This window comes from Pristiophorus japonicus, chromosome 12 (assembly GCF_044704955.1).
Source record: "Pristiophorus japonicus isolate sPriJap1 chromosome 12, sPriJap1.hap1, whole genome shotgun sequence".
In the NCBI taxonomy this organism is placed as follows: Eukaryota; Metazoa; Chordata; class Chondrichthyes; family Pristiophoridae; genus Pristiophorus; species Pristiophorus japonicus.
Genome location: NC_091988.1, coordinates 12,421,598 through 12,444,513, shown reverse-complemented (window position 1 = coordinate 12,444,513; position 22,916 = coordinate 12,421,598). Strand labels below are relative to the sequence as shown.

Genomic DNA, 22,916 nt, shown 5'->3' with positions numbered 1-22,916 from the left:
TCCTTTTTATAATATGGCGACCAGAATTGTACGCAGTACTCCTCGTGTGGTCTAACCAAGGTTCGATACAAGTTTAGCATAACTTCCCTACCACGTGTCAGCTGTGTCTCAGTGGGTGGCACTCTCGCCTCTGAGTCAGCAGGTTGTGGGTTCAAGTCCCACTCCAGGGACTTGAGCACATAAATCTAGCCTGTCGCTCCAGTGCAGTGCTGAGGGAGCGCTGCACTGTCGAAGGTGCCGTCTTTCAGATGAGACTTTAAACTGAGTTCCCGTCTTCTCTCTCAGGTGGATGTAAAAGATCCCATGGTACTATTTCGAAGAAGAGCAGGGGAGTTATCCTGGTGTCCTGGCCAATATTTATCCCTCAATCAATAAAACAGATTATCTGGTTATTGTCACATTGCAGTTTGTGGGAGCTTGCTTGTGCGCAAATTGGTTGCCACATTTCCTACATTACAACAGTGACTACGCTTCAAAAGTACTTCATTGGCTGTAAAGCACTTTAAGACGTCCGGTGGTCCTAAATGGCTCTACATAAATCCAAGTCTTTCATTTCTTTGCTTTTCAATTCTATGAGGCTGAACTTGCCACGCCACTCCCGGCCTTGCCCCACCCAGGGCGCACCTTCTGGTTTTTTTCCCTCTGTCCCAACCCATGGGCCGGAGATACCGGAGAAATTAAGCTGATTGAATTTTTTGGGTCGGGACTGAAGTTGTGGCGGCTGTGGGGCGGGAGTGTCCTTGTAACGGGTTACCGCCCCGACCAGTCAGCGCGTCGCTGACAACTTCAGTGCGACGCAGACATGCCGTGCTGCGCTGACGCGTCACAACGTCCCTCCCCTTCGGTTAAAAGGGAAGGCCGCTACGAGCTCTGCAATAAGTTCAATTTGGACCACTGGGCCTCCAGGGAGGGTTTCGGCTGGGCCAACAGCCTGGCCGAGCCCGGGGGGGAGTAATTGTCGGCCCGACCTGGTAGTCGGCCGACAAAAATAAATTGTAATGGAGTCACCGGCAACGCGACCTCCCCTTTAAGGGCGGACGCGCCGCACAGCCACAGAAAGCTCCCCACCGGGTAAAGCTGTCAAGTGGCACCAACCAGCGTTGCTGCCGCTCCCGTGGGGCAATACCGCACGAGGGGCGCAAAGGGGGTTGCCGCTGGTCAGTAAGGGGTCGCCGCGTGTCCAAACCGGCAGGAAAACGGGTAAACCGTTCCCGCTGTTTCTGGGCCAGAGGCAATTTCGGACGGGTCTGCCCATCCATCCGCCAGGAATGGAGCTTATGGACGGGGACAATTTTGGCCCCTATAGCTCTCGAAATAAACCCTAGAGCTTGGTTTGCTTTTGTATGGCCTTGCTAACCTGTATCCACTTTGGTGGTAAAAACAGAGAGACAGACTATTATCTGAATGGTGACAGATTAGGAAAAGGGAAGGTGCAACGAGACCTGGGTGTCATGGTACATCAGTCATTGAAGGTTGGCATGCAGGTACAGCAGGCGGTTAAGAAAGCAAATGGCATGTTGGCCTTCATAGCGAGGGGATTTGAATACAGGGGCAGGGAGGTGTTGCTACAGTTGTACAGGGCCTTGGTGAGGCCTCACCTGGAGTATTGTGTACAGTTTTGGTCTCCTAACTTGAGGAAGGACATTCTTGCTATTGAGGGAGTGCAGCGAAGGTTCACCAGACTGATTCCCGGGATGGCGGGACTGACCTATCAAGAAAGATTGGATCAACTGGGCTTGTATTCACTGGAGTTCAGAAGAATGAGAGGGGACCTCATAGAAACGTTTAAAATTCTGACGGGTTTAGACAGGTTAGATGCAGAAAGAATGTTCCCAATGTTGGGGAAGTCCAGAACCAGGGGTCACAGTCTGAGGATAAGGGGTAAGCCATTTAGGACCGAGATGAGGAGAAACTTCTTCACCCAGAAAGTGGTGAACCTGTGGAATTCTCTACCACAGAAAGTAGTTGAGGCCAATTCACTAAATATATTCAAAAGGGAGTTAGATGAAGTCCTTACTACTCGGGGGATCAAGGGTTATGGCGAGAAAGCAGGAAGGGGGTACTGAAGTTTCATGTTCAGCCATGAACTCATTGAATGGCGGTGCAGGCTAGAAGGGCTGAATGGCCTGCTCCTGCACCTATTTTCTATGTTTCTATGTTTCTATGTATCGAAAATTTTAGTTATTTGTGCATTTGTATCCGAGATCCCTTTGTTCCTCTACCCCACCTAGACTCGCCCTCCAAATAATATGTGACCTCCCTATTCTTCCTACCAAAATATAATACCTCACATTTATCTGTGTTGAACTTGATTTGCCAATTATATGCCCATTCTGCAAGTTTATTAATGTTCTCCTGTAATTTGTTGCAGTCCTCTTCAGTATTGACTATTCCCCCAATTTGGTGTCATCCGCAAATTTAGAAATTGTGTTTTTGATTCCAAAGTCTAAATCGTTAATATAAATTGTGAACAACAGTGGTCCCAGCACAGATCCTTGTGGAACACCACTACCCATCTTTTACCACTGTGAATAGCTACCTTTTACCCCTACTCTCTGCTTTCTGTCTTGAAGCCAGCTAACTATCCATTCTACTACTTGTTCTCCAGCTCCGTATTCTCTGACCTTGTTCATCGGTCTATTATGGGGTACCTTATTGAAGATCTTTTGAAAATCTAGATAAATTACATCTACTGCATTACCATTGTCTACTCTCTGTTCCCTCTTCAAAAGTTTCAATGAGGTTGGTCAAGCAAGACTTTCCCTGTTGAAATCCATGCTGACTATTCATTATTATATTTTTGGTTTCTAGATGGTCTTCTGTTTTCTCCTTTAGTCGGGATTCCATTATTTTTCCTACCACCGATGTTAAACTGACTGGTATATAATTTCCTGGACATGTTCTATCTCCCTTCTTAAATATATCTATCTGCCAGTCTTCTGGCACTACACCTTTTTCTAACGATTAAATATGTGTAGTAATGCCTCTGCTAAGTCATCCCTAGATTCTTTTAAAATGCGTGGATGCAATTCATCTGGACCAGGAGTTTTATCCTCTTTGAATTTGATTAGTTTATTTAATATGGCCCCTCTTTTTATTTTAAATGCACTTATCTCATTGCTAATCTCATCATCCAATGTCATGTCCACCTGTTCTATCTCCCTGGTAAATACTGAAGCAAAATATTTATTTAATATTTCTGCCATCTCTATCGTTACCTGTGGTATTATCCTGTCTATCCCTTAATGGTCCTATTCCCATTCCAACCTTCATTTTTCTATTGACGTGCCTGTAAAATATTTCACTATTTTGTTTTATGTTTCTGGATAATTTAATTTCAGAGTTCCTTTTTATTTAAATGGTTTTGTTGACTTCTCTCCTAATCTCTTCGTATTCTCCCGTATCATGCACTCCCCTGTTGGCTATGTACTTAAAGTATGCCTCTTTCCTTACCCTCAATTGTTCCCATACGGATTTATTCATCCATGGAGTTCCATTAGTGTTTAGTTTGTTCTTTCCTTTTAGCGGAATATATTATTCCTGGTTTTCATCATACTTATGTCCTTCTCAATTATCAACTTAAAAGTGTAATATATTATGGTCACTATTTCCTAGATGTTTCCCTACTTTTACTTTTCTTATCTGCTCGTGTTCATTACCCATTACTAGATCCAATTGCGAATCCTCCCTTGTTGGGCTTTTTACATTTGGGTTAGAAAGGAGTCCTGTACACATTGTAGGAACTCCATTCCCTTATTCCCTTTACCTATCTCTTCTATCCAATTAATATCGGGGGAGTTGAAATCCTCCATGAATATTATTCTATGTTTTTTACTTTATTCATTTAAGACTTAACATTGCATTTAACAACAACGGGGAAGATTTCTGTGTGCTATTTGTTTAAAAATTATGAACCTGAAAATAACCCTAAATTTTAACCTCAAAAAAAGGTGGGTAGGGATCAGGTGCAAAGTTAAAATGTTAAAAATCTGAATCCCAACCAGCCTACTTCCAGTTTAAACAGAGGCGGGATCGGGGCGTGGGAAGGTGGGTTGACACTTTAAATATTATAATGACGCTGTGTGCCTCATTTTGAAGCTCCATTATAAATGTCACTGTTGACAGTAGAGCCACAGGCAACCCGGCAGCTAAAGGAAGGCGAGGATTACTGGATCCAGGAGGTAAGTGTTTTTCTATTTACCTGCTGGATCCAGCATTCCGGCCTCGCCACGACCGACTCTTCCGCTCTTCCCCCAACCTCCCCCCACTCAGCATCCAATTCCCCCATCTTGGACCGATCTCCAATCCCCCTCCCGGTCTTCTGACCCCCACCCTCCCCTCCCCCCACCATCCTGTCTTTCTGACCCCTCCTCCTCGATTCCCCCCCCCCCCACCCCCCGGCAACCCTGGCGCCAATCCCCTCCCCTGATCGTAGCCCGACTCCCTCCGACGATCCTGGCCTTCCTCCTCCCCATGCCTACGTCCGACAGCCTGACAGCCTCTCAATCTAGCTGACTGCTTCGATAAACGGATAAAAAGAATTAAAATCAGAACCTGCCGTTAAATTCAGCAGCCAGCCCCCACCCCGGCCAAATACAATTCTGCTACAAAGTGGAGGAAGTCTTATTATACACAGAACCAGAGAAAAATATTCTAAATAAAATGTCAAGCCAAAAGACGCTGGGGCTAAAAATCCACATTCTTTCATCTGCACCCAATGGGAGTGAACCAGAAGAGCATAGATTCAGATAAGTCAGTGCCAGATCCCAGCTTTATGTTGGGATTCTGTGTGGCCTTGTAAGGGACAGAGGCTTCACATGTACCAAATAAGGCCATTGATGTGGCAAGGAGGAAAGGACTCCCAGCATTTGGTGTTCCCAAATCCCTGGCTTGACAGAGGCCCAGCGCATTACTGGTGGTGGTGAAACCAGGCACTGAATGGTCATAGTGGGCCCCATCTTGAGATCCAGGCCAAGGATTTCAGGCAAGGAATTTTTTTTTTTCTACTTTTAAAGCAGGCCCTTTATAAATAGGACTAACATGACAGTTCCTTAACCTTTCTGGAAGTCTGCGACACCAAACCCCACCCACAGACATAGCACAGTATGATGCAGTATGTGCCTTCTTCAGTGGGCAGGAGCACGAGATGCACCCCTAGTTGCACGCGTGACTATCAGTGGCAAGTTAATTAGTGGACGTCCCACTGATCCTTCAAACTTTGTGGGATCAGTGGCAAAGGTCCTGGCACTTAGGCGGCGATGAACCTTTGCACCCCATGGATTTTCAGCCCTGTGAAATTCAATGCGCAGGTCTATATTAATTCAGGTAGTTAAGAGTTCTTAGCAGGTGTGTGCGAAAGTCATCAATGCACTCAGGATTTACTAGCCTACCAGATGCAAAAGTTGTTACTATGACCATTCATCATCATCATAGGCAGTCGCTCGAGTCGAGGATGACTTGCTTCCATGCCAAAAAGTTCACAGGTGCATCAATGAAGGACCAAATATTCCAGGTCCTGAACTAAATCTTGAAGGGTGGAAGATGCCCGTGCGTGGAATTTTTAAACGTGTGGTGGCCATTGCACACCAGCCACCACACGGGCTATGACCATTACACCACAGCATCAACATAGTGAACTTTAAGGTAGATGTTTCTAGAGCCCGTTGTACAGTTGTTCAAAAACAAGATGTCATCTTTGGTGAGCTTTTCCTATTATTACTAGTAGTTCTCCTATAGTATTGCTTATGGAGTCAGAATTTATACTGTTGTGGGGGAGCGATTTTGAACAAAGTTACTGAGGTGAATGATCAGCCATGATCTTATTGAATGGTGGTGCAGGCTCGAAGGGCCGAATGGCCTATTTCTGCACCTATTTTCTATGTTTCTATGTTTGAAAAGATCAATTTTGCAACAATTACACAAGTGCTCCTTAATAACTGGCACCTGGAAAATAAAAAAATACATATAGTTTTCATCGGTCACTGCACATAAAAAAATTCTCATTCATTCTGCTCACGTTATAATTACATAAATAAATTGTGGCATGGAGAATGGGGGAGATTTTTTTTTTTAACCTTTGCAGTCCATCTGCTTGGTATATATGTTTTTATAATGGGGATCAAGAAAAATATAAAACTTTAAACAAAAAACTAATTAACATTCTTCCTTCTCTACCAAACATTCATGTAACAGAGTTTAGTGCTATTGAAAGGCCTCAAAATCAATATGCTTACATTTAGGACTTATTCCCAAGCTGGAATATTAGCACTGCCCTTCCAGAAACCTTAATCATGTTCTACTCTGGAAATATTATTTTGACCAGTCTCTGCGAAAACAATGATGACAACTGAAAAAAAAAGATTAATTTGATTGGTTTTCTGACTTATATTGCTAGGTTTTCCTCGTTAATCATTCATGATCTATTGCTTGGATGTGTATTTAATAGATTCACTACCAATGTGTTGAGTTGTTGCTGGTTTGCAAATATACAATTTGAGCCAACCAAAAATGGTGACATGATGGATAGGAAATGCACACATTACCTATTTTTATTATATTGTAATGGTTCTCTTGTGCATTGCTAAAAGTGAATCACAGCTTATTCTGTTGCAGGGGTGGGGGAAGAGAACATCTTGAGTTAAAGAATTTGGAAAGAAGTTTATAAGATTTCTGCCCAGGGACAGTCAAGTAAATGTTTTTGCATTGGGAAAGCAGGAAACTATAGACCAATATCTATAGTTGTGAAAAATGCTGGAGTCCATTATTAAGGAAGCAGTAGCAGGAAATTTGGAAAAGCATAATTCAATCAAGCAGAGTCAGCATGGTTTTATGAAAGGGAAATCATGTTTGACAAATTTGTTGGAGTTCTTTGAGGATGTAACGAGCAGGGTGAATAAGGGGGAACCAGTGGATGTGGTGTATTTGGATTTCCAGAAGGCATTCGATAAGGTGCCACATAAAAGGTTACTGCATAAAATAAAAGTTCACGGGGTGGGGGGGTAATATATTAGCAAGGATAAGGATTGGCTAAGTAACAGAAAACAGAGCATCAGATTAAATGGGTCATTTTCCGGTTGGCAAACTGTAACTAGTGGGGTGCCGCAGGGATCAGTGCTGGGGCCTCAACTATTTACAATCTATATTAATGACTTGGATGATGGAAACGAGTGTAATGTAGTCAAGTTTGTTGATGATACAAAGATGGGTGGGAAAGCAAATTGTGAGGAGGACACAAAAATCTGCAAAGGGATAATAGACAGGCTAAGTGAATGGGCAAAAATTTGGCAGATGGGAGTATAATATGGGAAAATGTTATCCACTTTGGCAGAAAAAATAGAAGAGCAAATTATAATTTAAATGGAGAAAAATTGCAAAGTGCTGCAGTGCAGAGGAACCTGTGGGTCCTGGTACATGAAACACAAAAAGTTAGTATGCAGGTATTGCAAGTAATCAGGAATGTTGGCCTTTATTGCAAGGGGGATAGACCTAGCTCTGTCAAGCCCGTGTGGTGGCAGGTGTGCAACAGCCACCACACGTTAAAAAAATCCACACACAGGCATCTTCCACCCTTCAACATATAGTTCAGGACCTGGAATATTAGGTCCTTCACTGAAACACCTGTGAACTTTTTGGCGTGGAAGCAAGTCATCTTCGATGCGAGGGACTGCCTATGATGATGATGATGAGAGTATAAAAGCAGAGAAATCCTGCTACAACTGTACAGGGTATTGGTGAGGCCACATCTGGAGTATTGCGTGCAGTTTTGGTCTCCGTATTTAAGGAAGGATTGGAGGTTGTTCAGAGAAGGTTCACTAGGTTGATTCTGAAGATGAGGGGGTTGATTATGAAGATAGGTTGAGTAGATTGTGCGTATACTCATTGGAGTTCAGAAGAATGAGAGGTGATATTATCGAAACATATAAGATAATGAGGGGGCGCGACAAGGTGGATGCAGAGAGGATATTTCCACTCAGGGGAAACTAAAACTAGGCGACATAGTCTCAGAATAAGGGGCTGCCCATTTAAAACTGAGATGAGGAGGAATTTCTTCTCTCAGAGGGTTATAAATCTGTGGAATTCTCTGCCCAGAGAGCTGTGGAGACTGAGTCATTGAATATATAAGGTGGAGCTAGACAGATTTTTGAGCGATAAGCGAATAAGCGAATAAAGGATTATGGGGAGTGGGAGGGGAAGTGGAGCTGAGTCCATGATCAGATCAGCCATGATCTTATTAAATGGTGGAGCAGGCTCGAGGGGCCAAATGGCCTACTCCTGCTCCCATTTCTTATATTCTTATGAGTTCCTGAAAAATAAATGCCTTTGCCCAGTGCACCTGGATAATTAAATTGCATAGCTGCATAAATAATTATTGACGTAAATATTCATTTTCAAATTCTCAATGTAAACAAAATAATAAGAGCTCTCATCATCATCATAGGCAGACCCTCGAAATCGAGGAAGACTTGCTTCCACTCTCAAAGTGAGTTCTTAGGTGGCGGAACAGTCCAATACGGAGTCGCAGTCCCTGTCACAGGTGGGACAGTCGTTGAGGGAAGGGGTGGGCGAGACAGGTTTGCCGCACGCTCTTTCCGCTGCCTGCACTTGATTTCTGCATGCTCTTGGTGACGAGACTCGAGGTGCTCAGCGCCCTCTTGGATGCACTTCCTCCACTTAGGGCGGTCTTTGGCCAGGGACTCCCAGGTGTCAGTGGGGATGTTACACTTTTTCAGGGAGGCTTTGAGGGTGTCCTTGTAACATTTCCTCTGCCCACCTTTGGCTCGTTTGCCGTGAAGGAGTTCAGAGTAGAGCGCTTGCTTTGGGAGTCTCTAATTGATCCCTCTATCTCAGACTGCCTCTTGCTGCGTCATCTTTATGAATTTAGAATAATAACTGCATTTGATTATAGTTTTCCTATGAAACCATACCTCCAAAAATAATTTCAAATGTATGCTGCACTTTGTTCTGTAATCGTAAATATTGTTATTATCTGAAGACACGGGTGCAGTTATTGCAGATTCATACCAATGCATGAAGGGAAATTCTTCATGCTGCACACAGTCACACTGTGGTATGCTGGGAATTGCAGGCACAAGTGTACTTTACTTGCCTTCTCTTTTCTAAGATATTTGCATATGACTGAATGTGATTCAAATGTATTAACTGTGTACAATTAATACATTTGCATTCAATCAATTAAAAGTAATTTGCCTGAAGCTTGAATTACGTATCAGCCAATAAATTGGAAGAAATGTACAAGCAAGAACATGATCACCCTGAGGTGCAACCAGGAATAGTGACACCGGAATGTAACTAAACTGCTCTTCGCTGCCATTGCCCTCCTGCTCCAACCCGGGCTGCTTCCTGGAGTAGAATGCCTCCACGCTGCTCCTTTTATGGCCCTGACCTGCCACTGGTGTTCTTTGGTCCAGGTCGGTGATTGGAGCGTGGGCAGATACAGCAGGAGTGGCGAGAGACTGTGGAGGGATGTGACGGGGCCCAAGGGAGGTGTGAGTTCAGGGGCCAGGGGCCCAGGGGCAGCACGGGCCCAGCCCACACTGCGATATGTGTGCGCGCACTAGGCCCGTGCAGCAGAGCAGGTCTCCAGTCGTCTTGGGTAATCCTTGCCACGGGACCAAGACCTAGCTCTGTCAAGGCCGTGTGGTGGCTGGTGTGCAATGGCCACCCCACGTTAAAAAATCCACGCACAGGTGTCTTCCACCCTTCAGGATGTAGTTCGGGTCCTTCATTGAAACAACTGTGAACTCATCCTTTTCTGGTGTGGAAGCAAGTCATCCTCATTTCGAGGGACTGCCTATGATGAACTAAACTGTTGGCCTGATGTACTGTCTTTATTATAGCTAAAGAATCCTCTGCCATGCTGACGACAGTATGTCAGAGGACGTGCTGTTTTATAAGAACAATAACTGTGTCATCATAGACAGTCCCTCGAAGCGAGGATGACTTGCTTCCATGTCAAAACGTGATGAGTTCACAGGTGTTTCAATGAAGGACCTAATAATCAGCCATGATCTTATTAAATGGTGGTGCAGGCTCAAAGGGCCGAATGGCCTAATCCTGCACCTATTTTTCTGTTTCTATGTATCTATGTAAAATTCCAGATCCCAATCTACATCTTGAAGGGTGGAAGATGCCTGTGCGTGGATTTTTTTAACGTGTGGTGGCCGTTGCACACCAGCCACCACACGGGCTTGACAGAGCGAGGTCTTGGTCCAGTGGCAAGGGTTACCCAAGATGACTGGAGATCAGCTCTGTGCTCGGACCTGGTGTGCACACAAACTATACAATACACTACACTACACACACAACAGTGTACCATGTAAAGCACAACGTATTAGTATGCTACTAAAGTGCATGTGTGTGTCCCTTTTAAGGCCACAAAAACACTGGGTGAGTTCATACACAGATCAAAAAAGTGGCTGGATACGTTGTGGTTCTGGTATGTTGTGTTTCTGGAGAGTTTGTCTGCTCATTCCAAGTGAGTGCCTAGTTTTTTGTCTTTTGTATGCAAGTGTGACACACACATTTGCTTTAGACAGTGTGTGACATCGAAAATGTGATGAACATCTGAGGGTCAATTTTCCCTCACTCTGTGCCTGGATCTACACAGGCACGGTATACCTAAGCAGCTGTGTGTGTCAAGGCCGCTAATGATCCCGATTTTGCTGTCACAAGTCATTAGCAGGCCTGCAGGGCAGGGGATGCTCAAGAGGCCAGAATTGGAGGAGCACAGATATCTCAGAGAGTTCCGTAGGGCTCGAGGAGATTACAGAGATAGGGAGGGGCAAGGCTGCGGAGGAATTTGAAAACAAGTATGAGAATTTTAAAATTGAGGGACGAGGGGGACAGTACCCGAGGAGAGAGAACCGCTAACGCGATCAGCTAACATGGGAGTCAGGAAGGGAAGTTGGGTGGTCAGCAGTTTAGTGGAAATAGGGCTGAGTGAGCAGGAGGTAGATTTCATGGACAAGATGAGCTCGGAGAAGGCATGAGGGGAGATAGGAGATTAACTAAAGAAAAATGCGAGTTCAGGGTTAGGGCAGGGATGATAGGTGAACGGGTCTTGGTGTGAGTTAGGTCACAGACAGCAAGTATTGGATGACCTCAAGCTTATGGAGGGTAGAAAACAGGAGGCCGGCCACGAGTGCATTGGAATAGCCAAGTCTAGAGGTAACAAAGACATAGATGAGGGTCTCAGTAGCAGACAAGCTGAGGCAGGGACGGAGTTGGGCGATGTTATGGAGGTGGACATAGGCGGTCTTAGTGATGCCGCGGATATGTAGTCGGATGCTCAACTCAGCGTCAAATATGACACCAAGGTTGCAAACAGTCTGACTGAGCTTCAGGCAGTTACCAGGGAGAGGGATGGAGTCAGTGGCTCGGGAACGGAGTTTGTAGCGAGGACCAAAGACAATGGCTTCGGTCTTCATAATATTCAATTGTAGGAAATTTCTGCTCATCCAGTACTGGATGTCGAACAAGCAGTGTGACAATTTTGAGACAGTGGAGGCATTGAGAGAGGTGATGGGGAGATAGAGCTGGATGTCCTCAGCATACATCTGGAACCTGAATGATGTGACTGAGGGGGAGCATGTTGATAAGAAATACAAGGGGCCAAGGATAGATCCTTGGGAGACATCAGAGGTAATGGTGTGGGAAGAGAAACCATTGCAGGTGATTCAGTGGCTATGACTGGATAGATAAGAATGGAACCAGGTGAGTGCAGTCCCACCCAGCTGGATGACAGTGGAGAGGCATTGGAGGAAGATGGTGTAATTAACTGTGTCAAAGGCTGCAGACAGGTTGAGAAGGATGAGGAGGGATAAGATTACCTTTGTCACATTCATATAGGATTTCATTTGTTATTTGATGAGTCGTTTCGGTATTTTGGCTGGGGTGGAAACCTGATTGATGGGGTTCAAAAATGGAGTGCTGGGAAAGATAGGCACAGATTTTGGAGCGAAAAGGGGATGTTGGAGATGGGGTAGTTTGCAAAGATTGTGGGGTCAAGGGTTAGTTTTTGAGGAGTAGGGAGATAATGGCAGATTTGAGGGAAGAGGGGGACAGTACCCGAGGAGAGAGAACCGCTAACATTATCAGCTAACATGGGAGTCAGGAAGGGAAGTTGGGTAGTCAGCAGTTTAGTGGAAATAGGGCTGAGTGAGCAGGAGGTAAGTTTCATGGACAAGATGAGCTCGGAGAGGGCATGAGGGGCGATAGGAGAGAAACTAAAGAAAAATGCGAGTTCAGGGCTAGGGCAGGGGTGAACCTTTGAGGAAGTTTGGCTCGGTGGGCTAGGGGAAGGGAGGGAAGTGGCAGATACTGCTGATCGGATGGTCTCAATCTTAGTGACAAAGAAGTCCATGAGCTCCTCGCACTTGTTGGAGGTGAGGGTGGAGGAGACCGGGGAGAGGGATTTATGAAGACAGTAGAGAAAATAAGTCGGCGGTTATCTTTTCATTCCAGGATGATCCTGAAATAGTGAGCAGTTTTGGCAGATAGTGCTTTATGTGGTCGCACCAGATCTGGCGATGAATGGCTAAGCCATATTCGTTAAAGTCTGCGTCCCTTGGACTTCAGGGAGTGAAGATGAGAGCCGTATCAGGAGGAATGGCCTGGGTGAGAAAGAGTAATGGTTTTAATGGGGACCAGGGCATCAAAGATGGAGGTGAGGCTACAGAAGTGTCTTGGTGAATGGAGGGCGTAAGGCTAGACAGTTGGGATTTAAAAAATATAGTTGTAAGTAAATTGGGAGAGCGCTTTTTCCAGGGGCGGACACAGAAGGAAATAGGGTTGGGAGGGGGATGTGGATGGAGAGCAATGAAATGATCAGAGATGGACTTATCTGTGATTGATACAATGGGTGTAGTGAGGCCAAAGGGCTAAAGATCTCATTGGGAGAAATTAAACCAGACTAATCTGCCATGGCATTGTATTTCAAGTCTGTCATACATATCTTCTTGAGTTCAATGGTGTCAGTTGCTCCTGTAAGTGGTCTGACTGTCTTCTTGTAGTTGATTCACACAGCTGTATATCTACTTGTTCAACAGCGTTACCCGGGGATGTGACAATGGTAGCCCTATGTGGCCGAACTGGTTATTTGTGTCTTTCACCTATATATACTGCTTCAATCTCTCCAAAAGCAGACCAAGTGGTGAGATGTGGCCAGATAAGAATCATTGAGCTGCCTTATTTCACAGCATGTTCAGATACTCAGAGCACCAGTTGTAATCAAAACGCACTTACTAATAATGATAAATAATGAATTTATCCTGCCGTTCGTATAGTCTTACTTATATTTTCAGAACTGCGTTACTTTCTGCACAACTACTCGCTATTGGAAATTGAACCCCCGCATTCTGGCCTCTTCTCTATAAAGACGACCGTATTTCTCTAGTCAGCCTGACTCCAGTGTCAGGCAAACTTGCTACCCCACACCCACTACCCTAACTTGACAATAGTCCTAGCTGAGTTCAAATGAATTGAGTTGTTGCAGCAGCAATAAGTGTGAATGATCAAAAGCATATTACACTATCTTTCATTGTCGGTTACAGTCTTGCCTGATTGCTAAAAAGAAAAAAGAGATGTGCATTTATATAGTGCCTTTTATGACCACTGGACGTTTCAATGCGCTTTATAGCTAATTAATTACTTTTGGAACATAGTCACTATTGTAATTGGGAAAATCCATATCTCCCAACCCTGCTATGCTGTGAACTCACCCATGAAAACTAAGTTCAGCTCAATAGTAATATTTGTAAACATATTATACTAAGGGTCCCCTTAGAAATCCGAAAATGTGGCATTCTTCTTTGTCTTGTTCCCGGGCATTCCTCGGACGCTCCGACCCAAAGAGGGCCCTGGCTCAAGGTTCAGTTTTTTTGGAGCAGCTCTGCATTTGGGAGACCTCTGGGTGATTGTGGGGTAAATAGAAGAGGGAAGATCAGGAACTCTCCCTCCTGACTTATTTCTGCAGCAACGTTGGGCCTGTGCCAATTGTAGGCATAAGACCAGGTCCGCTCAAATCAAAAAAACTCCTGAAATCCCAGGGCAACATAGTGGCATAATACGTGTCTCCCCATCCCTCCTGGGAACTAAGTGGTGTCCAAGCACTGTAAATAGTACGATCAGATCTCTGAAGTGTTGCAGACAGTAAATGTGAGCATATATAACATTTTATAATATTGCTAGTTGCTCATGGTGAGTCAGGTGATACATTGCATTGCACCAATAGGGGTGGTATACCATGTAATGCACAATGTATCAATATTACCAATCTCAGAGGGAGGTCCTGGAGTTTAGTAGTGGGCGAAAAGAGCAAAAGTCCTAAGGCTGTACAAGCATGGGAGGGGTAGGGGGCACTTTGGTTTTTATCAGAATGGAGCAGGAGTTCTGAGGTTTTGCAGCATTATTGGGCGAATGTCATGGGTTTAGCACACTCTACAAAATAAACTTGGTGTTTTGCAGATTTGGAAATGAGTCCTTGGGTTTGGTAGTACTTTCCTACATTACAAGTTCGTTCTTTGTTAGTACATTGGTAAGTATCCCCACCTGTCACACGGGAGATCGAAGTTCAATTCCCCGACGGGGCGTAAATGTTTTAATCTGAGGAAGGACATTCTTGCTATTGAGGGAGTGAGGCAAAGGTTCACTGGACTGATTCCCGGGATGGCTGGACTGACATATGAGGAGAGACTGGATCAACTGGGCATTTATACATTGGAGTTTAGAAGGATGAGAGCTGATCTCATTAGAAACATATAAGATTCTGAAGGGACAGGACAGGTTAGATGCGGGTAGAATGTTGGGGAAGTCCAGAACCAGGGGACACAGTCTTAGGATAAGGGGTAGGCCATTTAGATAGGACTGAGATGAGGAGAAACTTCTTCACTCAGAGAGTTGTTAATCTGTGGAATTCTCTGCCGCAGAGAGTTGTTGATGCCAGTTCGTTGGATATATTCAAGAGGGAGTTAGATATGGCTCTTACGGCTAAGAGGATCAAGGGGTATGGAGAGAAAGCAGGAAAGGGGTACTGAGGGAATGATCAGCCATGATCTTATTGAATGGTGGTGCAGGCTCGAAGGGCCGAATGGCCTACTCCTGCACCTATTTTCTATGTTTTCTATGTTTACAACATTGATTACATTTCGAAAGTACTTCATTGGCTATAAAACACTTTGGGATGTCCTGAGGTTATGAAAGGTGCTATATAAATCCAAGTTCCTTAATTTCTTTCTTGAGTCACATATCCTGCAGTGCAGCAGTATGGCAGGAGGTAGAAATTTCTGAGGTTAGCAGCACTGCAAAGAATGAATCTGAGTTTGATAGCACTGGGTCCTGTGCCTTGGCAGCACTGGAGAGGGGGAACTTGGGGTTTGGTAAAACAGGTAGCGAGATTGTGGGGTTGTGGAGTTTTGTTCAGTGGAAGATTTCTGGGATTGTCAGCACTGTGGGGAAGGGCTTTAATAGCACCGAAGGAGTGCCTGAATGTGACAGCATTAGGGAAATGTCAGGGTTCTGACAGCTTTGGGTAGGGATGCTTTGGAAGGCACTGGGGAGGGGAGTCTGGTCATTTACTTTAGCTGACAAGAGTGACTTTTATATGGAAAGATTAGATACTCAAACCCTAGGCTTTGGAGAGATGTTGAGGCCTTCATGTAAATACAGTAATAAAAGTGCTGAAAGACACAGGAGACAATTTTATTGATACAAGTTTAAATATGTTACAAGGAAAGATGTGATTTTTTTCACGTATTATGTTAGAATTCTTATGTTCAACCCTGAGTTGACAAGCTAAGAGGGAAGGAATAGAGACAAAATTCTTCTGACAAGTATTTTAAGTGATTTTATTGGACTGCTTTCCCATTTATAAAAAAAATTGTGCATGATTAAATTACAATTAATAAATTATAATTAATAAACCAGCATATTAGCCAATCAGCTGGAATAAATTTATATTGAGCTGAAATAACTTTGCACAGTAGGCAAGCAGCCACATGAAAATGGGATATAAAAATTGTTATACAAGGAACTGTGACACCGATCTATACCCGGAAGCATGAAGAACTGCACACCAGATATAGCATTTTTATAATGCCAGTGGATCTCCTGTGATGCTGCACCTGGTAAATTAGAGAATATGGTCGCTCTCTTACCTATCATCTTAGTGTTGCTGTTTCTCTTCCGGTCTTTCTTCTGCTACCTCTCTCTCCTTAAATCCACGTCACTCCCATTGCCACCCCGATCTCTTCCCCTTTGAATTACCCACTCAACAACTGTATTCTCTCCTACCTCTTGCTCCACTCTCATTACCTCATCCTTTACCCTTCAACAACTCCCACTTTCTCTCACCCACATCCTGTTTCCTTCCTTCTCACCCCGTTCTAACTTTCCCTTCCCTTCAAAGAAGCTTTCAATATTTCAAAATTCAACTTCCTCGTTGGCACCATGAGAGGACGGTTGTAAGGTGACAAAAGCACAGTGGTCAGGATTTTGGAGGAAGAGGGTGGGCCGGTCGGCAGGAATGAGGGGAGGGAAACAGGGGTTTAGCAGAGCAGTGGGAGGAATGTATGTACACCTGGATGGGTTGGAGTTGAGAGCAGGTAGTACGGACAAGGAGAATTCATTCCTTCTATTCCCCAGAAATGTAGAAAAGCTTCTTCCCAGAATTACCTGGGAAACCTGCATTAATTCAAATATATACCGCTAAGTCACTGTGAAACTAATACAAAGTGTTGTGCCTGCGGCTGACCTCTAGAGGGAAATAGACATGAGCTTCCTGGGACTACTCATTTGCATTCTCATTGGTGCAGGAATTGGGTAAAACCAACTAAAGCAATGGAACTACCGTGACATTTCTGAGCAGTCTTTAAAAAGACAGTTGCACCTGCAGCTGATTTGAGGGGGAAACAAGTATGGGAGGAACATTGTTTGGCCCTTTCACTTATCTCTCTAGTAACTTGACTGCATGTCCTATTAAAAATACTTTCATTACACTTCTATAGAATTATAAACACACAAAGATCATCTGTGCCCAGAGGGCAACGGGGCGTAGCACCAAACCAGAGAAGATAAACACAAAACCTCTCACTCATTCAGATCTTAATTCAAAGAATTCCTCACTTTCACCTTCAACAGTTGTTCCTCATTGTAACTTACCCAAATGCTGCAGCGGGCCAAATCCAGGAGATTTGGAGCTGCTTTACCACTGGCTCGCACTTTGATACATTCAAATGCTGCCAGTGGTGACTCAGCAGGCGGACAGAGGGAGAACTGTAGAGGTGTGAGGAGACTCATGGTTAAAGGCAGAAATCTGGTGGAAATGGCTTCCGCTCACATTTCCTGCAAAAAAAAGGTTTCCTGTGCCATTGCTGCGCAGTAAATGTGTCAGAAGCAGTGTATCTTTAGTTTGATGAGTGACAATTTCAAATGTCTACAAAATCAGATTTTAAGTAACCTGATTCTTATGGCAGGAAGTGCCTCAGGAACCCTCCAGGGGGATGGGGTTGATTGACAGCTCCATGTCCAAGCAGAGAAATATATTCAGCAGCTTTAGTCCAATTCAGTAGTTCCTCCTTTCTACTGTGCTGCAGACCATGTAGAGATGAGCACACGAAGGCTTCTTGAGGCATTTAGTATCATGCATGAACTTTGTATTGCACAAGCTGATCCAAGTTCGGTGTTATAAGGAGAATTAGTGAAGCACTATATCTTATTACTTTTGTGAACCAAGAATGTAAATTCAATGTAATCTTGTGGAATATACAATGTTTTTTTTTGCTACAGTTAACTTTATACTTTTAATAAAGCTATTAGCAGATTATAACCACTGTCACACAACCTACATAGAGTGATTGTTCGTCAGTTATCAAAAAAAAATAGAAGGACACGAGAGAGTTTATGTCATTTCCAATGAGCAGATTACAGAAACAAAGGTGTTCTGTTTCAAGCACTATCTTATCAGATATTACAGATACAGTAAAGAGTGAGAGCTTGTTTATTGAAATGGATTTTGATATTGGACACGAGAAAAATATTTAAGGAGAGCCCAAAAATTATAACAGCTCTATTTCCCCATGAAAACCATACATATTTGACTATTGTATGTTCCTTTATCTATATATTTACTATATTAAAAATACTGAGTAGGTTGCAACAGTCAAAATGCATTGAAAATTCCTCTGTTAGGCTCTGTCTATGGTATAATTTATCATAAAAGTGTCAACATTTGCCTGCAGTATCTGTTACATCCATCGTCTTCACTGCGATGGGGTTTTGAATGTTAAATGTCACTTAATGTAAGTTGTTAAAACAATAGCTCCTACATAGTGTACATAAAGTTCATAGTAAAAAATAAACTGAAAAGATTGATCGAGTCTGCATGCAGTTGCATGCAACTCTAGCAACAGAGTGCTGCTGTGGAACAACCCAGGTTTCTGGGTTTCTAGCCAGCATCCACATTGATATCGTTAAGAAAAGGAGCTGAGTAGATGCTTTTAAAAGTACATTTAAAAGTTTATTTTATATTTTGCCACTGAATCTACCCCACCCACTACCCCCCCTCTGTGGCTGCCACTTATTCAGATTTAGGGTCATCATCATCATCAGAGGCAGTCCCTCGGAATCGAGGAAGACTTGCTTCCACTCTTAAAATGAGTCCTTAGGTGGCTGAACAGTCCAATACGAGAGCCACAGTCTCTGTCACAGGTTGGACAGATAGTCGTTGAGGGAAGGGGAGGGTGGGACAGGTTTGCCGCACTCTCTTTCCGCTGCCTGCGCTTGATTTCTGCATGCTCTCGGCGATGAGACTCGAGGTGCTCAGTGCCCTCCCGGATGCACTTCCTCCACTTAGGGCGGTCTTTGGCCAGGGACCCCCAGGTGTCAGTGTGGATGTTGCACTTTATCAGGAAGGCTTTGAGGGTGTCCTTGTAACGTTTCCTCTGCCAACCTTTGGCTTGTTTGCCGTGGAGGAGTTCCGAGTAGAGCGCTTGCTTTGGGAGTCTCGTGTCTGGCATGCAAACGATGTGGCCTGCCCAGCGGAGCTGATCAAGTGTGGTCAGTGCTTCAACACTGGGGATGTTGGCCTGGTCGAGGACGCTAATGTTGGTGCGTCTGTCCTCCCAGGGGATTTGTAGGATCTTGCGGAGACATCATTGGTGGTATTTCTCCAGCGACTTGAGGTGTCTACTGTACATGGTCCATGTCTCTGAGCCATACAGGAGGGCGGGTATTACTACAACCCTGGAGTTTGGTGGCAGATTTGAGGGCCTGGTCTTCGAACACTCTTTTCCTCAGGCAACCGAAGGCTGCACTGGCGCACTGGAGGCGGTGTTGAATCTCGTCGTCGATGTCTGCGCTTGTTGATAAGAGGCTCCCGAGGTATGGGAAATGGTCCACGTTGTCCAGGGCCGCGCCGTGGATCTTGATGACGGGGTGTGCTCTAGCTCACTGGCTCGACATAATTCTCCCTCCTCTGTCCCAGAAATCTCTGTCACATTCAGCCTTGCATAGATAACAGTGCCCCACTGTGCCACCCCCCCCCCCCACAACATTCTTGCACTCTCCTTCTCCCAATGACTGAATTTTCCTCACTTTTACCCCTCCCCCCACCCCAACCCCCCTCCATGACTGCAATTACCTTCCTCTCTCCCCATGACCACGACTGGCTACATATTCCCACATCCATTACACTGGCAGTAATTCATGGCCATGTAAACCAGCAGACTGCTTCCCTCCAACTGACCAGATTTTGCCAGTCCTGCCTTGGTACAGATTGTCAAGGTGCTCCCTTTGCATTTTGGCCTAGGTTCCTCCCCTCCCTGAGTGGAATCGTGTAGACTCTTCTTTCCTTTCCCCTCTTCTTTTCCCTAGTACTGTCTATTTAATTTTTATCTTGTGCATTTAAGCAACATGTAGCAGATTGGAGTTAAACATGAGGAGATTAGCAGTATGGAGAATGGGTGTGTATGGATGTAACAACAATTGTGGGGAAGTCTGGGCTTTGGTCGCTGTCTGGGTGACTCTGGAGCATGGCAATACTGTGGAAGGAGAAACTTTGATTTTGGTAGCATGGGAGGGAGGGAGATTTTGGGTTTGAGGGGATGATTTTTGGGGGTTATAGTGGAGCAGTCCCTAGGTTTGGCACAATAAAAGGGGGGAGTTTGAGAGCATGTGGGAGGAGGAGTACCAGATTCGGTGAGCACTGTAGATGGAAGGGCCCGGGGAGATTTAGAAAGTGCAAGCATACTTTAATGTTTTATAATACTAGCAGACTGCCTGTGGCATTGCTCATGGCAAGTCAGAGGATGTACTGCTTTAAAACAATGTCAGAAGGGTAAATTTTCCAATTGTATCATTATGCCTCAAAACAGTGTTGCAAAGTTAGTCATATGATAAATTGATTACACCATCACTGGTGTAGTGTCAAGATCGAGAGTGGGCTCAATTTTGCCCAAGCCCCTTTTTTGGCGTATTGCCAGAGTTATGCCCGTTTTTCTCCGCTGTATTTTTCAAATTTGGCGCCGCACAGCCTGTCCAGTCGCCTCAGCGGGTGGAGCCTGCTGTCTGTGATGAAAAAAATGATGCCGCACCTTCTGCACATTTGGGGAAAAAAAGGATGTTTTTGACGTGGATCCCAACGGGTGTGCATGGTCAGTACAGCTCTGGGTCTGCAATCGGCCACTTTTAAAGAGCCAGTTGTGTGTGTGTGAGAACATTGAGTGCTCTGTGAGAGCATTGGAAAAATCACAGGTGCAATACAAGATGCAACACAGTACAAGGACCAAGGATTTCTTGCAGGATGAAGTGGAGGCACTGGTTACGGTGATTGAGGGCAGATGCCACGAGCTGGACACCAGCAGAGGTCACATAAAAGTTCCACCCAAAGAAATGAAGAAACGCTGGAACCAACTTGCAGAAGATTACTGTGCAATGGTGAGCACCCCGAGGTCTGGAGGCCAGTGTAAAAAGAAGTGGCAGGACCTTGGTCAAGTAGTTAGTGTAAGTAATATTTTCATTTATTCAATGGAATTGCAATTGTAAATGTAACTATCTGTATATGTCCCACCCAGCAGAAAGACACCCTCTCTAAAAAGTCGCATTTTCATCTTTGCAGAGGAAGGTGGCACACAACAAAAGGGAAAGAACTCGAACAGGAGGAGGCCCGGCAAATCTGCAGCCACTGACACCCTTGGAAGAGAGGGTCGCTGCTTTGATGGGTCCTGCCTGGAGAAAAGCAACCACTACTGCACAAGCTGGGCCCATACTCGAGGGAGAAGGTAAGTCCTGCAAATTCCACAGTCTGGCTTTGCTAAATGTTAAGTACTGCGTGAGCTAGCCAGGCTTCGGTTCATAGGGATGTCTCCATCAGCTACGCTTCGGTTGATGCAATGTGCTATCATTCATCGTGGTCCTTCAAATCAGCCTGCTGCCTGTGCTGTGTGAGCCTACTCATACCACCCACCCTGCCCCCTCCTCTGCTGCTAACCATTTGTCTGCGTTCTGTTATATTTTGCAGAACTTGAGGCCGACCCTGACGATGCAGAAGAAGATTCAGACGAGGACGAGCCTGAACAGGAGAATATTCCAATCCCACCCTCCAGACCATGGGGATGAGGGGGAGGGAACGGAGATGGATGAAGCCCCCACTGTTTCTGACTTTGGAGGAGATGCAGGTGCCACCCATTGAGGTGCCAGCCCCTTCCGTGACTAGTGGTTTGAGTGTTGGTGGGACATTCCATGGTTTCCCACCGTCCCAGGCTGTGGATCCCAGTGGTGTGGTGCAGCGAGGCACACCCACTGCCCCACCTTCCAAGGCTGTGGGTCTCAGTGATGGGGTGTGAGCCACACCCGTGGGGAGGAGCGGTATTAGAGCTCGACCACACCCTACTGAGGTACAGGATCTAAGAGATGTGCTTCAGATGATGGCAATGAATGGGGAGAGCATTGACCTTACGCAATCACTCCTGGACACCTGGTGATGAGGTAGCGGGACTGTCGGGAGAAGTAACAGCAATCTCATGAGAAATGGGAATGATATCCGGCACCATGAGTGAGGGAATGTCACAGGTTGTCGATGTGCTGTCAGTGAACATCAGGGAGGGAATGTCAGAGATGGCGCAAACACCATCAATGTACCTGAGGGAGGGAATGTTACAGATAGTTGAGACACTGTCAGGTCGCATGAGGGACGGCATGTCGGAGTTAGCTGCTGCAATAAGGGAACACGCCCAGAACACGCACATTGACACGATTCAACTGCCACTCCCACTCCAATCCCCAGACCAGCCTCTGAAGAGCCCCAAGCCGGGCCCTGCACGTTGCCGCCCCCCTCAACAGGTGCACACTACCCGAGATCTTACAAAGAATAAGCTTGGTACCAACCCCAGAAACACTGTGCCACTGTCTGCGGGCAGGGGTGGTGGAGTCACCAAGAACAAGCGCAGCGGGCGGTCTTAGAATAAGGTGGAGGAGAGATGGGTGCAGCCTTTCTTTGCTGTTGTTGTTGTTATTATTATTGTAACATAAGAACATAAAAAATAGGAGCAGGAGTAGGCCATACAGCCCTTCGAGCCTGCTCCGCCATTCAATACGATCATGGCTGATCCAATCATGGACTGAGGTCCACTTCCCTGCCTGCTCCCTAATATATTACTGTTGTAACTGTTGTTCTCAAATTAATTTTTTTTTGTTAAGTTATGTAAATTTACAAGTTTAAAAGTTAATAAGTGATTATAACTGAAAACTTTAAAGTTTGATACAAAAATAATTTTATTAAAGTTAAGTATAAAGAACTTTTTGGTAAACTTTTGAATAAAATATATTTTACATTAAAACTGAATCATTTCCATTATTTTTCCCTTAACACAACACATTACGGAACAGGTCCAAACAGTAAACAT

General features: G+C 44.9%; 1 protein-coding gene across 7 annotated transcripts in view; it reads right to left on the bottom strand.

Moving 5' to 3' along the window:
- foxp1b (forkhead box P1b) overlaps positions 1-22,916 on the bottom strand; it is a 551,692-nt gene that overhangs the window by 151,192 nt on the left and 377,584 nt on the right. The window contains exon 1 of one of the 7 annotated variants that reach the window (XM_070895174.1): positions 16,173-16,199. The exons of the other annotated variants lie outside the window; for them this stretch is intronic. The gene's annotated coding sequence lies outside the window, so the exon portion shown is untranslated. Of the gene's footprint in view, positions 1-16,172; positions 16,200-22,916 lie in introns of those variants that run through there. 7 annotated transcript variants of the gene reach the window in all.